The sequence below is a fragment of the Panthera pardus genome, unplaced genomic scaffold, assembly GCF_024362965.1.
Source record: "Panthera pardus isolate Hobbes unplaced genomic scaffold, ASM2436296v1 HiC_scaffold_10, whole genome shotgun sequence".
Classification (NCBI taxonomy): Eukaryota; Metazoa; Chordata; class Mammalia; order Carnivora; family Felidae; genus Panthera; species Panthera pardus.
In genome coordinates this window covers 423,610-441,090 of record NW_026526655.1, presented here as the reverse complement: position 1 = coordinate 441,090, position 17,481 = coordinate 423,610, and the positions used below count along the sequence as shown (strand labels likewise).

Here is a 17,481-nt window from a genome sequence, read left to right as displayed (position 1 = left end):
AGTCGGGCTTCCTGAGCGCCTCTACACTACGTCTCCCGGCAGGCCGCGGGCCGGGCCGGGCCGGGGCGGGGCCGGGGCCGGGGCCAGGAGGGGTCCTGCAGCCGGGGGTTGGGGGGGCCCTTGGGCATGCGTCCTCCCACCCGTGGACTCGCTCCCCTTCCCGCCCACCCGGTCCCCGTCTGCCTCCTCCATTACCCCCGCCACCCCCTCTCCGTCCTCCCTCCCAGTCCCGTCCATCCCCCTCCGGCCTTCCTCTCCCCTCCCCTCCTCTCTTCCCCTCTCTATCCTCCCTCCTGGTGGTCCCTTCCACCCACCTCCCCGCTCTCTGCTCTCCCTCCTCCCCTCCGCCTTGGAGGGCTTTCGCCGATACCCTGTTTTGGAGACCCTGCCCAGTGCAGCAACTCAAGTGACCGTGGAGGGTGGGATGGAGAAACAAAATGTGATGTAGCAAAGCCGTGGAATACTAGTCAGCCTGAAAAAGGACATTCTGACAGCTGCGACAACATGGATGAACCTGGAGGGCATTATGCCGCGTAACAGAAGCCAGATACAGAAGACCAATTATTTCATGGGTCCACATACGTGGAGTCCCTAAAGGGGGTAGATTTACACAGAGTAGACGGTGGGTGCCACGGTCTGGGGGAGGGGAAATGGGGGGAGTTACTGTTTAATCGACACAGAGTCTGTCTCACAAAATAAAGAGTTCTGGAGATTGAGTGCACAACAATGCTAATGTACTTACAACTTTTAAGATGGTAAATTTTATGTGTGTTACGTCACAATTTAAAGTAAATAAAATACAATAAAATAGAAAAGGAATTACGTTCTGACACGTGTTACAACATGAACTTTTAAAAGCATTATGCAGGGGCTCCTGGGTGGCTGGTCGGTTAAGCATCCCAATCTTGATGAGGTCAAGTCCAAGTTCTGTGTTGGGTGGTGTGTTCAAGTCCCAAGTCCACACCCAGCATGGAGCCTATTTAAAATAAAACAAACAACAACAAGCACGTTACGCAGGGGACATACGCCGGTCACAAGAGGCAAATACTGCATGATTGCACTTACCTAAGGCATGGAGAATAGGCCAACTCAAAAGACAGAAAGTAAAGTACAGGTTTCCAGGGGCTGAAGAGGGGAACAGGGAATCATTACTTAATAGGGACAGAGTTTCTGTCTGGGGTGATTTTTAAAAAGTCCTGGAAATAGTGGTGATGATTACACAACATCGTGAATTTGTTAATCCCACTGAATTGTACACTGTATAGTTTATGTTATGTGTATTTAATTTTTTAAAGTTTATTTTTGAGAGACAGAGAGAGAGAGAGAGAGAGAGAGAGACAGTGCAAGTGGGGGAGGAGCAGAGAGAGAGGGAGACAGAGAATCTCAAGCAGACTCCACCCTGTCAGTACGGAGCCCTATGCAGGGCTTGAACTCAGGAAACTGAGATCGTGACCTGAGTTGAAACCAAGAGTCATACGCTTAACTGACTGAGCCATCCAGGCGCCCCTACGTTACGTGTATTTTAACGCAAAGACAGAAAAGCAGTGATAAAGTGAATGTCAACAAATTTTTTAAATTTTCCTTTCAGAAAGATACTGTTGAGAGAAGGAAAAGACATGCTACAAGGCTGGGGGAAAAAACTGCAAAGCACATATCCAAATACATACGTACATACATACGGATGTATGTACATGAAATATATATTTATACTATACACATACCATACAACGTATATACACAGAGCTCTCCAAACTCAACAGTTAGAAAACAACCCAATTAAAAAAAAATTGAGAACAGACTTGAATAGACACTTCATCAAAGAGGGTGGTGAGGAGCACCTGGGTGGCTCAGTCGGTTGGGCGTCCAACTCTTGACTTCGGCTCAGGTCATGATCTCATGGTTCGTGGGTTGGGACCCCGAGTTGGGCTCTACACCGACGGCGCAGACCCTACTTAGGGTTCTCTCTCTCTCTCTCTCTGTCTCTCTCTCTCTCTGCCCCTCCCCTGCTCATTCTATCTCATAAATAAATACATACTTAATTAAGATGGGTGAATGGCAGTAGCACGTGGACAGATGCTTCACATCATTAACTATCAGGGAAATGCAAACAAAACCATAGCGAGGTGCTGTCCACATTCCTGTTAGGGTGGCTAAAATAAAAAGTACTCATAATAGGGAGTTCCGGGTTCTGGCACTGAAAGTCCCACATCCCTGGAAACCCCTCTGCCTGAGGCAGAGCTGAACAGTTGGTCATTCAGGAGGATGAAAACCCGGAACTCTCACACATCCTACATGGTGCGAATGCAAAATGGCACCACCGCTCTGGACAACATCTGGATGGTTGCTTCTCTCTCCAGGCCTCTCCCAGCCTCCGTGGCCTCGAACGATCCCACTGGCCCAGTGCCCCGGGCTCTGGGTCAGAGTTCTGCGGGGGCCCCCTGTTCTGGGGCCCCAGGGGTGGGACAAGGCGGGCCAGAAGCTTCTGCTCTAACGTGCGTGCTCTCCTGGCCAATGTCAGGGTCAAATGGACTCAACTTGGGAGGGCTGCAGAAGCTCACGCCGTCCAAAGGGGCAGGGGCAGTGTTGGGCGGCGGGGGAGGCACCAGAACCGCCCCCTGGGTGGGAGGGGACTGAGCGGTCTGGGGGCTTCACCTTGCCCCTGGTAGTAGGTCCCAGAGGGGAATCCCCAGGCTTCTCAGACCCTAAACCAGGCAAGGATGAGAGGGTGCAGAGCTCACGGCGGGGGGCGGGGAGGGGCGTGGGGACGGCCTCACCGCCCCTCCTTGGGACCCAGGCTGCCGTGGGAGGAGGGTGTGGATGGCTGAGCCGGCCCCCAAGGGGCTCCCGTGTCGTCCAGAGGCGCCCATCAGCCTGGATCCCGGAGTCCAGGGGTTCAAGAGAATGGAGAAGGGGAGGGTGTTCCCCGGGCCGAGGACAATGCCTCCCACTGGTGACTGTGGTCGGGAGGCAGCACTCGGGCAGCGGGTGTCACAGGGCCGCAGGGGTGTCCTGGGATGTCTGGGCAACTGAGAGGCTGCAGGGAGAGTACCCCGCACGGGCAGATGGCATGGCCGCCGGGCTCGGGTGTAGGGTGGAACCGGCGTGGGGAGCCCCCAGCTCCACACAGGCCCGGGGCTCCCTGGCTCTGCGCCTCCGCCTTCGATCCCGCTCTCCGCCCACCAGGCTCCGCGCCTTCAAGTGCGACCCCCAGGAAGCCTCACTTTCCAGCCGTGACCTGGCACCCACTGCCACCACCAGGAAAGCCACTGACAAGGGCGGAGTTTCCTGTCCACGCCCGTCTGTGGACGAGGCCGACGGCTCCCGGAGGGCGGTGGAGGAGTCCAGCCGTGGGACGGAAGAGATGCCACGGACACACGCTCGGGGATGGTGTTAGGTGAAAAACCAGTTTAAAATTTTTTTTTAATGTTTACTTATTTTTGAGAGAGAGACAGAGCGGGAGCCGGGGAGGGGCAGAGAGAGAGGGAGACACAGAACCCGAAGCAGCTCCAGGCTCCGAGCCGTCGGCACAGAACCGGCCGCGGGGCTTGAACCCATGGACCGCAAGAAGTCCGACGCTTAGCCGACTGAGCTACGCCGGCACTGCGAAAAACCAGGTTTTAGAACTACACGCTAATCGTGTGTACGCATGGGGACTATTTTGAACTGACAGGATATGGGGACTGGACACAGCCATGTGGATCTTAAGTCTTATTTTATTTGCTATCCTAACTTTCCAGGTCCAGTAGACTTCAGTGACCAGATTTTACTCCTGTATTCAGAAAAACAGGCTTATCTGTGTCTGCTGGCTGACTTGGAAATCTCAGAACAATGAGGATTGTTTCAAAACAGCACATTCAAGGCCTCACGATCTCAGGAAGGAGGTTAAGGCAGAAGAAAACTCACTCCCCTCAGGGCAAAAACAAACAAACAAACAAACAAAACACCAAGTCTGGACTGGAGGTCAAGGGCCCACGGACACACTGCTCAGGTGACTTCCTGGGCCTGCCGGGACCTGCTCCCTGGCCCACGTAGGCGGCAGGGTGGGAGCCCTGGCTGGCCGTGGGGAGGTGACGGCCCCCAACCGCAGCCTCGAGGATCCTCAGGCTCTCCTGGGTCGAGGTCCCCTCCACCCTCACAGACAGCAAATCTTCACCCTCTAAGACTGACTTAAAGGTCCAGAAACATTCAAACCCAGTTTGGTGAAGACTGGTGCATTCGGGTGCCTCCGCATTAGCCAGCAGCCTCTGCCTCCCGCCCAGCTTCCCGGTCACCAGCAGCCAGCACAGCCTCTCTAGACACACACTGGGTCGTGTCAGCCTCCGGACCAAAAAAGTGCTGCTTTGCCCAGTGCCCACCGGGCAAGCTCAGACTCGGCTGGTGTTCGGATCCTGGCAGTGGGGTTCGGGGGCGGGCGGGAGGGGGGGGCAATGCTCTCCCGCATAATATTACCCAGGTGCAGAGCTTTAAAAAACGCCCCCTCCTGCTGACCTGGCAACACCACCTCCAGGCATCAGCACTGAGGAAATCGAGAGGCGCGGGGCACCTGGGGGGTCAGTGAGCTAAGCGTCTGGCTCTTGATCTCGGCTCAGGTCGTGATCTCACGGTTCGTGGGATGGAGCCCCGCATCGGGCTCTGCACAGACAGCAAGGAGCCTGTTGGGATTCTCCCTCCCTCTATTCTCCCTCCCTCTCCCGCTGCCCCTCTCGCGCACACGCGCACACATGCTCGCACACACTCTCTCTCTCTCTCAAAATAAATAAATATTTAAAAAATGGGCACAATTTAGCTCAAAGGTGGGAAAGTGGAAACACCGCAAATACCCAGTGATACTAACAGTTGAATAATACTTCCATATATCCTTGGGACGCGGTGCGGTCATCCAACTGCTGTTGCTAAAACACCATAATGATAGGAAAGTGTTCCCAAGGCAAGTGGGAAAATGGAAAAACTGCTCCTGTTGCAACCCAGCCCCCTCCCCCCTCCCCCCCTTCCCTCTCTCTCTTCCTCCTTCCCTGTTGGATAGAAATAAATGTATTGAACGTTTACAGTGCTCGCTTGCCTGTGAGCCAGATTATGAATCTTTCCTGCAAATTCTTTAATTTTTTCTGTACTTTTCAGAGTTTATCAATGACCATGTGTTACTTATAGACTAGGTTTCCCCTGGCGGAGGGCAGCAGCTCGGCTCCCAAAGTGCCCCGCAAGCTCTCCCTGGGCTCCCTGAGCCTAAACACAGGCGAGCTCACAACCAGAAGTGCCAGGCACGCGCCTTTCCCACGGCTGCTCTAACAAGATGCCACAAACCGAATGGCTTAAGACAACGCATGTATTTGATGGTTCCGGAAGAAAAAGTCTGACATGGGTCTCACTGGGCTACAGTCAAGGCGTTATCAGCACTGTTTCCTTCTGGAGGCTCCAGGGCGAACCCGTTTCCTTGCTTTTTCCAGCTTCTAGAAGCCACCCGCAGCCCTTGGCTCATGCTCCCTCCCCCATCTGCAAAGCCAGCCTCTCTCTGACCCTGCTTCTCCCAGACCCTGTTACAGATCTCCTCTCTAGGCCGGCCCTCCTTGGTCCCAGTTACAAGGACTCTTGTGATGATACTGGGCTCATCTAGACAATGCAGGGGGATCTCCCCCCTCAAGATCTTCAATCCAACCCCACCTACGAAGTCACTTTTGCCACGTGAGGCAGCTCACGCACAGGGATTAGGCAGAGCACATCTTTGGAACGGATCACTCAGCACGCCAAGCACGGACGGCGCACACAGTCTCACACACGCACACACTCAGACACATACACAGACACGCAGACACACACACACTCGGACACAGACACACACAGACACTCAGGCAGATACAGACAGGCAGGCAGGGGCAAACACAGACCCGCAACCACTCAGACCACATACATATGCAGAGACACACAGTAGGCAAAATTTCCCCAAAAGTGAAGAGAAATGTGGGTTTTCAGGTTAGAAGAGGAAATAAAGTCTTGACCTAACACGTTGTAGTTAGTTTTAGAATTCTAAGGATAAAAACAAGTCTTAAAAACTGAGAGGGTTGAGGCCCCTGGGTGGCTCAGTCGGTTAGGCGTCCGACTCCGGCTCAGGTCATGATCTCACAGTTCGTGGGTTCGAGCCCCGTGTCGGGCTCTGTGTTGACAGCTCGGAGCCTGGAGCCTACTTCAGTTTCTGTGTCTCCCTCTCTCTGCCCCTCCCCTGCTCACGCTCTGTGTCTCTCTGTCTCTCAATAATAAATAAATGTTAAAAAATTAAAAAAAAAAAAAGCTGAGAGGGTTGAATGGCATCACCCAGAGAGACATGTCGAGTCCTACCCCTGTCCCTGTGAATGGAAGCTTGTTTGGACAGGGAGTCCTTGCAGAGGACGTCAAGTTCAGATGAGGTCATGCTGGAGTAGGGGCCTTTGGACGGGAAGATTTGGACGCAAACACACAGGGAGAGGGCAACACAGTGAGGACAGAGGCAAGGACAGACCCTCCCCGAGAGCCTCTGAGGGAGCCAGCTCTGCCCACACCTGGGGTTCTGGCCTCCTGGCCTCCAGACTGTGAAAGAGCCTGTCTACTGTTCTAGGTCAGGTTTGTGCTGCTTTGTTAGGAGCCCCGGAAGATTAATGAAGATTAATAAAGGAGAGGAGGAAGGGACGGAGCAGGGAGGAGGATTACGGGAGGGAGGACAATGGATATGCACAGAGACCGTGGAGTGCTGTCTACTTGTGTTCCGAGTGGAGTCACAGGCATCTTCAAACACACAGGGACCCAGGAGTCGGAAAGAAGGATCGGACGGCGTCGCCCAGAACAACGATAAAGAGGCACAGGACACAAGTAGCAGAATTGCACAGAGGTCAGCGAAACGTGTTGGGAAGTCGGATAAGTGTTGACTGTACCGCTGGAAAGCAGGCAACCACAATCCCAGTTTAAAATGGCTCAACATGGGGCGCCTGAGTGGCTCAGTCGGTTAAGCGTCTGACTTCGGCTCAGGTCATGATCTCACAGTTTGTGAGTTGGAGCCCCGCGAGGGGCTCCGTGCTGTCGGTTCAGAGCCTGGAACCTGCTTCAGATTCTGTGTCTCCTTCTCTCTCCGCCCCTTCCCTGCTCACGCTCTGTCTCTCTCTGTCTCTCAAAAAATGAATAAACGTTAAAAAGAAAAAGGCTCATCAGTCACATCTCCTCCCCACGCCCTTCTAACATGGCAGTGAAAGAACTGTACAATAGGGAAAACCCTCAAAAACAAAGAGAACTGCAGAGAAGGCAGAGAAGGCAACAGTAGATGAGAGATTTGACTGCTTTCCACCACACTGTAATGCAAAGAAAGATGGAAGGTGGTGTGTGACTCGGCACATGTAGCTGTCAGCTCCCGGCAGTGACTCCCAGTAAGGAGCAGCCCTTGAATCACAGCCCCTGGCGGCAGCCAAGTTGTCTCTCTCCTGCAGGCACCCTGTGCCCCCTGGCTCCTCCCTATAGCCCCGCCCACACACATTGGCCCCTCCCTGCAGCCCCGCCCACACACATTGGCCCCTCCCTGCAGCCCCGCCCACACGCATTGGCCCCTCCCTGCAGCCCCGCCCACACACATTGGCCCCTCCCTGCAGCCCCGCCCACACACATTGGCCCCTCCCTGCAGCCCCGCCCACACGCATTGGCTCCTCCCTGCAGCCCCGCCCACACGCATTGGCTCCTCCCTGCAGCCCCGCCCACACGCATTGGCTCCTCCCTGCAGCCCCGCCCACATGCATTGGCTCCTCCCTGCAGCCCCGCCCACACACACTCCTGTTCCTGCTGCGTTCCAGGAGTCAGGGGGAGGGGCAGCCTTCTCTGGGGCAGAGCCTGTGGCCGAGTCAGGAGGCAGAAACGCGTCCTGGCTCTTCAAGCTTCTGCTCACTCATGGCCCTCGTCACCCTACTCACGTTTCATAGGCCGAGGCAAGTCTCGTGGCCCCGCCAGACATCTGGGGTCCAGGGCCTGTACCCACCCCGACGCACACAGGCAGGGACTGTGAAATCGATGGAGCTCACGCTGACCCCGAGGGTGTCTGAGTGTCACAGCCCAGTCCCTGCCAGGGAAGGCAGCAGGGCCTGACCCCCACGTCCCTCACCCACGTCCCGCAGCCAGGCTGGGTGGCCTTGCCCAAGCCTCCTGCCCCCAGGACAAAACCAGATCAGACTCTGTCCTCGGAAGAAACTGGGTCTGAGGCATTCCAGCTGTGGGGATGTCGAGGGCGGTGAGGCCCAGGGGAGGGGTGTCAAGGAGGGGCCGTCTCCCAGCCTGCAGACCCTGGTTCCCTTCACGAACGCTGCTCCGGGATGCTGCCCCCCCTCACCCCAAGCAGGAGACCTGGCGAACCTTCTCAGGAGAAGCCGGACTGCCCAGGAAAAGGACCTCGTTTTAGGGTTCCCAGGACAGAAGCAGGCCAGCTACCAGACTTGGTTGGACACCCACAAGGAGCTGCTGGACCTCCTGTCCACGTGGAAGGACAGCCAAGGAGCACTTCCCTCACGAAAGGGGAGGACTAAATCATACAGAAGTGTGGGGGAGAGGGGGCAAAATAAGAGGCCTCCCACCAAAAAGTCCCTTAAAGTTATAATCCTCAGAAAGAGAAGATACTGTGTCCATAACACCGAGAACAGGAAACTTTGTCAAGGCAATGATCAAAGAATAAGAAAGAAGCATTGGAATAGAAATGCATGAAGATAAAATTAAGGAACTCTTCCAGAAGCCAGAACCAAAGACACAGAGAGGGAGCAGACAATATGGACGGGGGCGGGGGAGGGGACACTGGGAAGGCCCCAGGCCATTGGCATCACCTGCACAGGGGTGAGACCCACGCACATGGGGGAAGAACACAGAGGGGGGCCTCCAGGACAGGACAGGACAGATGCACTTAGGACAATGACTGATAACGGTGACAGGACCACAAAGGGTCCGTCAACTGTTAGTACCAGGCACACAGAAGCAGTAGGAGGGGAGGCAGTCCTTAACTCCAGGCAGGGAAGCCTGTGAATCAGAATGGCTGCTCACAAGCCATGTGCAAGGTGAACCTGTGATGTGACCATATTGGGGACATGGAAGGCAGGGGCGAGGGGTGAGCCCGAGAAGGCCCTGTAGCTCTCCCGGGGGAATCCCCGCCAAGCTCTGAGCTCAGACAACACTATAGGATCGGGGTGGCCTGGGTTTCTTCACATGAATCCATCGGACTGATCCAGAATGTTGTTTTCCTGATGGTGTCACTGGGGAGTGGCAGGCTGGACCAGCGACGAGGGGCCCCAGAGCTCTGGGTTATCTTCCTTTGGGGCAAGATTGGAAACGACTGGAACTGGGCAGTCACAGACCAAGAGTGTGCACTGCGGGGCCACCGCCGGGACGCCAGGGCTGTGAGCGTGGCTCTGCCCTATGGCACAGACACAAACCTCACCCAGTCCCAGAGAGGGAAAACGGGAAGGTAGGGCAGCCAGGAAGTAGGTGTGGGGCTGGGGGGGCTGATTCCTCACCTTCCAAGGCAGCGAGTGAGTGGGCACATCTCTGACAGAGACCTCAGAGCTGCCCAGAGGCGTGCCTCGCAGGGAGGGTTGGAGATGGTGTGTCTGGGGAGGAGGCCCCGGGGACAGCTGCTTTTCACCGAAAATCTCGTAAAGCTACTGAGTTCTTTAAATCATGGACGTGCGTGATTTTCGTTGAAGTGCACAATAAATGCAAAAAGAATGCATGAAAGTCGAATTCACCGTGCCAGATGTGAACACATACATGAAGTAGCTAGGAGCACGAGGAATTGAGGCAGGGCCCGTCCACGGGGAGTCCAGACTTGGACTCAGGTTCAGCTTTGACTTTCAAAGTCCTGGAAAACACCAGCCTCTTCGGCAGGAAGTGTTGGACGAACCTCCAGCCCAGGTTGGAGAAGACCAAGAAAAAGAACATCTTTCTTACTAACATCCACAAAACTGGCGCTTTTTGTTAGAGAGAGAAACTCTCTCTTTCTTAAGTTTATTTCTTTATTTTGAGAGAGAAAAGCCACGAGTCAGGGAGAGGCAGAGAGAGAGGAAGAGAGAGAGAATCCCAAGCAGACTACCGGCTGTCAGTGCTGAGCCCTGGTGGGGCTCGTATCCATGAACCATGAGATCGTGACCTGAGCGGAGGAAGTCAGAGCTCAACTGACTGAGCCACCCAGGGGCCCCACAAAACTGGATTTTAAACACCACCAGAAGGGCAGGAACAGAGCCTGGCAGCAGGTGTAAGACAGCGGGGTGGGCGGCCCTGCCCCAACAAAGGCCCCGGGGAAGGGCGGCAGCCTGGGGGAGCGGGCAGGTATTTGCAACATTTATATAAAACAGACGAAAGATTAATACCCAGAATATACAAAGAATATGGACAAGCCAAGGAGAAAAAATAAATACCTGAAAGAAAAGGGCTGATTCTGTGCCTGGGAAATGACAAGAGCCCGGATGGCTCACAGCTGGTGCAAAGTTGCTCCGTTCTGTCGGCAGCGGGCACATTTACTGGGCTCTTCACCTGGCTGCTTGACAATGTTCGCATTTAAAAAACTTTTTATGTTTATTCATTTTGGAGACAGGAAGAGAGAGAGAGGGAGAGAGAGAGCGCACGAGCAGGGGAGGGGCAGAGAGGGGGCGACACAGGATCTGAAGCAGGCTCCAGGCTCTGAGCTGTCAGCACAGAGCCCGACGCCAGGCTCGAACCCTCCAACCCTGAGATCATGACCTGAGCGGAAGTCGGATGCTTAACTGACTGAGCCAGCCAGGTGCCCCCAAATACTTTATAATTAAGCAGCGGAGGGGCTGGCAGAGGGGCAACGGGCCCTGCGGGCGGATGCAGCTGGTCCGGCTGAGCCCGCCGCCCTGAGGCCGCCTCCCAAGGCTGGAGCCCACCCTTCCATTTGTGCTGTGGGGGAGGGGGCACAGGGTCAGGCGTGTAGAACCCCCTCCCCCCCACCCCACCCCCCACCCCCGTCTCTGCCCCCTGGGTGTTTATCCAGCACTTACCCCAGTGTATACAAATCCCTTCTGTCCGGGCTTTGATCCCTCCGGAAGAAGAATGAGCTACTAGAGAAAAACAGGGAGGGGCCAGAGCGGGGCTCACAGCCTCCCCAGGCCTCAGCCCCAGGAAGCTTCCAGGTGCCGCCTCTGCCCCACAAGCCCTCCTATTACTGCAGCATCGCTATGGAAGAGCGGGGAGTGGACGCCCACCCGGGCAGCTTCTGCCCACTCGGCCTTCCTGAAGGGGTAGTGAGGATCACCTGCCCTGGGGTACTACCTGGGGGCCCCGCCCACACCACGGCTCCGCCCCGCGGGGCTACCTGGGGCCCCGCCCACATTACGGCTCCGCCCTGCACCGCGCTGCCCTGCTTTCTCCCTGGGGTGGGGTGGGGTGGGGAGACGGCCCCCGGGGAACCAGCCCCTTCAGACCTCGCTCAGCACCCCCAAGGGCCCCTCCTGGGGTGTTCCCATCTGGCAGCAGGGCAGGGACATCCCAGAGCCTGGGCCAAGCCGCAAGTGTTTCCAGATTGATGTCTACGTGGCCACTTTATCAGCTTCTGCCTCTGGGACTCTTTTTTTTTTTTAATTTTTTTTTTTAACGTTTGTTTATTTTTGAGACAGAGAGAGACAGAGCATGAACGGGGGAGGGTCAGAGAGAGGGAGACACAGAATCTAAAACAGGCTCCAGGCTCCGAGCTGTCAGCACAGAGCCCGACGCGGGGCTTGAACTCACGAACCGCGAGATCATGACCTGAGCCGAAGTTGGACGCTTAACCGACTGAGCCACCCAGGCGCCCCAATCTTCTCCGGGACTCTTTAAACGTCTCCAGGGTTCAAGGATGCTGTGCATTTCTGGTCAGGATCCTCTGGCTCCTTCTCTGCTCGTTTCCACCAGCCTGGCTTGGTGCAGTGGCCCCGTGCGGAACTCCCTGCAGAGAGGCTGGTGCCTGGGGGGCCGTTTCCCCTCGTCCGTCTTCTCTGAGGCTCCTGACCTCCTTCCAGTAGGTCAGGTACATCAGTTCGTTTCCTGTCAGAGAACCTTGAGGGTATCCCATCACCACCCACGAGGTGCATATCTTGGACCTCAAGAGAAAAGGGGGAAGAACGCCTTGGCGTGACCCAAACAACAGAGCTCCAGGGGATCCGCCGACAGGGATGGAGGGCCAGAGTCGCAGCACCCCCCACTCTCGGCTCAGTCCACACCGGTGCTCCGCACAGACCTCTGCCCCTGCGTCCAGGAGGAGCAAAGCACCTGATGAACACCTGAGCCAGAGGAGGAGGGGAGCCCTGAGGTACCCGGAAGGACGGTGCGCCGTGCCCCGTAGATCATACACAGAGTGATACCCAATAAGGATATCTACCGTCAGTGGTGCTTTGGACTTCCGAGAGGGCAGCCTCGGGTATGTGAGCGGCAGGCTGTGTCACACCTCTCGGGGACTCCAGCTCGTGTCCTCCTGGGCCACCTTGTCCTGGGCTACCCCTGTAGGGACCTGCTTTGCACAGAGGTTGTGAGAGCGAGGAAGACGGTAATGGGAGTGGCGGGAGAGTCAGGATGCAGGAGTGGGCATCTCTGATGAAATGTTACGTGAGCAGAGCCGTGAAGATAATAGAGAAGAAGGCACAGCAAGTGCAAAGGCCCTGAGGCACAAGTGTGCCGAGCGGTTTTGATGATCTACAAGGAGATGGGTGGCTGGAGCTGAGAGCAAGGCAGAGGGAGGGGAGAGGAAGCCTCGGAGGTTGGGGAGGGTAAAAGCAGGTGCCGGGGTGCCGGGCACTAATGAAAATGGTTGGGTTTGAAAAGGCACTCCCCATGCACAGGGTAGCCTAGAGAGGTGCGGCTGAGAGGCAGGCATTCCGGAAGAGAGGGGCGCTGGCCTGGGTCAGGGTGCTTACAGCAACGGAGGCAGAAGCAGCTCCCTTAGGGTGTCTTCTGAAAGGAGAATGAAGAGGCTTGGTGAAGCCCCACCCCACCCATGGGTCATGGGTCCCCGGACAGCGGGCACGTGTCCCCAGCCTGCACACAGGAGGAGTTCAGCAACGACTTAATGCAACATGCAGGCCCCCACCTTAGACAAGCAGCCCCATGATGTCCTGGAAGGCCTGGACGGGGTCCAGAAGATCAGAGTCCCACAGGAACCTCACGTGGCCTTCTCGGCCACAGCCAGTCCTGCCCACGAGGCCTCACGTGAGCCCCACGTATGCAGCCCCGTGCCGCCACTTCCATGCCCATCCACACATCCGTGACCGTCCACATCCCTGCAGACTCCAGCTGCTCAGTCTCCTCCAGGGCTGGGCCTGGGGAGAGGCCCACACAGGCTCTGCAGGTGGCCGTGCTAGTGTAGACGGGTTTCTGGAGGCCCGGGCATTGGCTCTGCCGGACAGGACAGTGGCCTGTGTGCCTTCCCCGTTGCATGGCTATAGGGGACCAGGCAGGGACCCTGGTCCATGTCTGTGCTAGCATGACCACTCACCTTTCAAACCTGGCATCACTGGGTTGTGGACCCCCTGCTCCCCAAATCGTGACCCCCACAAAAGCCTTGAGCAGGATTTTATGGAAAGCCAGGATCCCTCTCCTGGTCATGAGCTCCACTCTTATCCTTGCTGCCTGGTGGCACTGACAGGCCCCTGCACCCCATCCAGGGCCACGTATATAATCAGACCTGACACCGTGGCACCTTCCCGGTCTCCAGCCACAGCTGGTTCAGGGAGGGGCTGTGACAAAAGCTGCTGGCCCCAGGGCATCCTGGAAAGACTGGGTTTTTTCCCTCTGGGAAAGCCTGCATTGCTGAGGTGAGTGCAGTCACTCAGGGACAGCCTGCCTGAGAGTGAAGCCACCACGAAGGAGCACAGACAGACCCACAGGCAGAAGGAGAGACTCCTTCGGGATCCAGCCATGCCTGAAACCAGTGGACCCCTCCCTGGACATTTTAGTCGCACGAACCAAAAGTCCCCCTATGCTCAGGCCAGTCTGGGGCCGCAGAAGGCTCCTTGCCAACCAGGCACCAAGGTCCACACTTGGTCAACACCAGGGCAGACAGAGGGTCAGAAGCAATACGTTCTCCAGAGGCAGAGAATCGGGGCCGAAGGTGACGGCCGAGTGTCGGAGCACTCATGGGGAACTACGACCAGGACTGGGTGGACAAGGCCAGCTTCCTCCAGGCCTCGAGGGACAAGAAGGCCTCAACTAATTCCAGCATGATCCAGCCTTTTTAAAAAAAGATTTTTTTTTTAACATTTATTCATTTTTGAGAGACAGAGCATGAGCAGGGAAGGGGCAGAGAGAGAGGGAGACACAGAATCCAAAGCAGGCTCCAGGCTCCGAGCTGTCAGCACAGAGCCCGACGTGGGGCTCGAACTCACGGACCACGAGATCATGACCTCAGCCGAAGTCAGACTCTCAACCGATTTAGCCACCCAGGTGCCTCCAGGAGCCAGCCTTTTTAAGGTCTGGATAAGGGTTTGTGCTCTAACTACTCAGGACTGCTTTAACCTTCTCTCTTAGGGGCGCCTGGGTGGCTCAGTCGGTTGGGCGTCCGACTTTGGCTCAGGGCACGATCTCGTGGTCCGTGAGTTCGAGCCCCACGTCGGGCTCTGTGCTGACGGCTTGGAGCCTGGAGCCTGCTTCGGATTCTGTGTCTCCCTCTCTCTCTGACCTTCCCCCATTCATGCTCTGTCTCTCTCTGTCTCAAAAATAAATAAACGTTAAAAAAAAATTAAAAAAACAAACAAACCAAAAACCTTCTCTCTTAATAAGCCTTTGGGGGCATTTCCAGTCCCTCACTGTTATCAATATTCTGTACTGAACATCCTGAGACATGGCTTTGATCTGCTATAAAAGGTCCAGGGAGGAGTCCACTGGTTTCAGGCATGGCTGGATCCAGGCATGGCATCTCCTGGACTGAAGGGACTGTGCTAAACATAGACATCTGTCAGTTATGTCCAGTGATTTGTCACTTCCACGTGGGGGCCTAGGAAGTCTTTCTGCACCCGTCCATGCTCCCCAGGAGGAAGGAAGCAGAGAATGGGATCTCACGTTCTATAGGAGGCTGTGAGTGGGGCCGAAAGTTGCCTGAGGCCACGTGGGGGGAAGGTGGCAGGAGGGGGGGGCATCCCTGTCTCCTATGTGCAGACATAGGTTTTCCCTCTGCCAGAAGTACATTCCAGGGGCCCCAGGGGTGGACCCCAAAGTTCACAATCTGATTATGCACAGTCTTGCGGAGATACCGTGGGTAAATCCCTTTCCGTTCTGAGCGTCCATATTCCATATTCCCATCTTTAAAACACAGGGAGGTCCCAAACCCGAGTGCTCTGCAGAAATGCCAGGGCAGACTCTGTCCTGACACTCCAGACCCTACACTGAAGAGGTCATTAAAATGCACACTCACATTTGAGAGCCCTGTAGCTTTTCTACGTGACAAGCAAGTTTTTACGTGGATTCACTAGTCCAGGCCTCTTGACAACCACACAAGGTAGATAACTGTTCTATAGATGGAGAAGCCAAGGCAGCAGAGGTTCGATAGCTTTCCTCGATTCTTGTAATGTTCTACATACGTTTGGGTATCAATGCTTTGTTGGCCTTGCAAAATGAGGTGGGAAGTATTTGCTCACTTTTTAGTCTCTGGAAAGGTTTGTGTAAGGTTGGTGATATTTCCTCAACTGTTTAGAGGAATTCCCCCAATGAAACCATCTGAATTAAAAAAAAGAAAAATGGGGCACCTGGCTCAGTCAGTAAAGCGTCCCACTTCAGCTCTGGTTATGATCTCATGGTTCGTGAGCTCAAGCCCCTCATGGGGCTCTGTGCTGCCATCACAGAGCCTGCTTGGGATGCTATCTGTCCCTCTCTCTACCTCTCCCCCAGTTGTGCTCTCTCTCAATAATAAATAAATAAATAAATAAATAAATAAATAAATAAATAAATTAACTAACTAAAAAAAAAAAGAAACCATCTGAATTAGATTTTCTTTTGGGGAATATTTTAAATTATGGATTAATTTTATTTAATTGGTATAGGACTATCCAGATTTTCTATTTCTTCTAATGTCAGTTTTGGTAAATTGTGCTTCATGTAAATTTCAAATTTACTGTCTTGGAGTTGTTCATACTATTCTCTTATCATCCCCTTTTTTTTTTTTTTTAAAGATTTTATTTTAAAGTAATTTCTACACCCGTGTGGGGCTCAAACCCTGAGAGCAAGAGTTGTGGGATCCACTGACTGAGCCAGCCAGGGTCCCCTTATTATCCTTTTAACGTTTGTAGTATCTGGTTATGTCCTCTTTTTCATTCCTGATACTGGAATTTCTGTTTTCTTTTTCTTACCCAACATTTCCAGGGGTTTATCAATTCTATTAATCTCTTCGAAGAACCAACAGTTGGCTTTGTTGATTTTCTCTAATTTTTGCTTTATTTCATTAAGTTTTGCCATAGTTTTTGCTATTTCCTCTCACCTCTGGGTTTAATTTGTTGTTCTTTTACTAGCTTCTTGACTTGGAACTTAGGGCATTAATTTTCCACCTTTCTCCTAAAGCTACAAGTTTTCCTCCAAGCACTGCTGTACCTGCACCCCTCAGTGTTTGACAGGTCATATTTTCACTTCAAAATATTTTACAGTTTCCCTTGTGATTTACCATTAGATCCTTAATTATCTAGAAGTGTAAGGTTTAAATACCAAGCACTTGGAGGCTTTCTAATTGTTTTGTTGACACTGAGTTTTAATTTAATTCAAAGAGGACACACTTGCATGGTTTCAATCCTTTGAAATTTGTTGAGGTTTTATGGCCCAGGATGTGGTCTATTTTGATTAACATTCCATGTGCATGTGTTAGAAACATGTATTCTACAGCTGTTGGATGACGTGCTGTATGTATGTGCATTAGGGCAGGTTGGTTAATCTTGTTGTTTGAACTGTGTGGTGTTGGTTCAAGGATAGAGGAATTGACCAGTGGGACGTAAGAGCATCTAGAACAGGTCATCACATACACCATCACTTGATTTATGATGGGGGCTCTTGTCCAATTCAAGAGGAAAAGGATGGTCTTTTCAGGAAATGATGTTGGGTCAACTGGATATTCATATGAAAATACGAAAAAGAGCTCTGTCTGGTCCCTAGGACGCCCTTCACAAGAATTGATCTGTGATCCATCGATGTCACCGGTAAAACATTTGTGCTATGAAAAGGAAACGTAGGAGACTATCCTAATGAAAAAACACCAACCTTCCGAGAAAAGACAGGGGCGCCTGGATGGCTCCTTGGGTTAAGCGTGGGACTCCTGGCTTCGCTCAGGTCATGATCTCACCCTTTGGTGAGTTCCACCCCCGCATCAGGCTCTGCACTGAAAGCGAGGAGCCAGGAGCCTGCTTGGGATTCTCTCTCTCTCTCTCTCTCTCTCTCTCTCTCTCTCTCTGTCCCTCCCCCGCTCACGCTCTCTCTCAAGATAAACAAATAAAGTTAAAAACATTTTTTAATAAAAAAAAAAAAAGAGAGAGA

At 53.9% G+C, this 17,481-nt stretch overlaps 1 long non-coding RNA gene across 1 annotated transcript; it reads right to left on the bottom strand.

Annotated features, from left to right (window-relative positions):
• Positions 1-712: 712 nt before the first annotated feature.
• On the bottom strand, positions 713-11,283 carry LOC109264780 (uncharacterized). The gene is made up of 2 exons (XR_002078860.2): positions 11,004-11,283; positions 713-976 (listed from the first exon to the last, which is right to left on the bottom strand). It is a non-coding gene; the product is annotated as an uncharacterized LOC109264780 (long non-coding RNA).
• Positions 11,284-17,481: the final 6,198 nt, after the last annotated feature.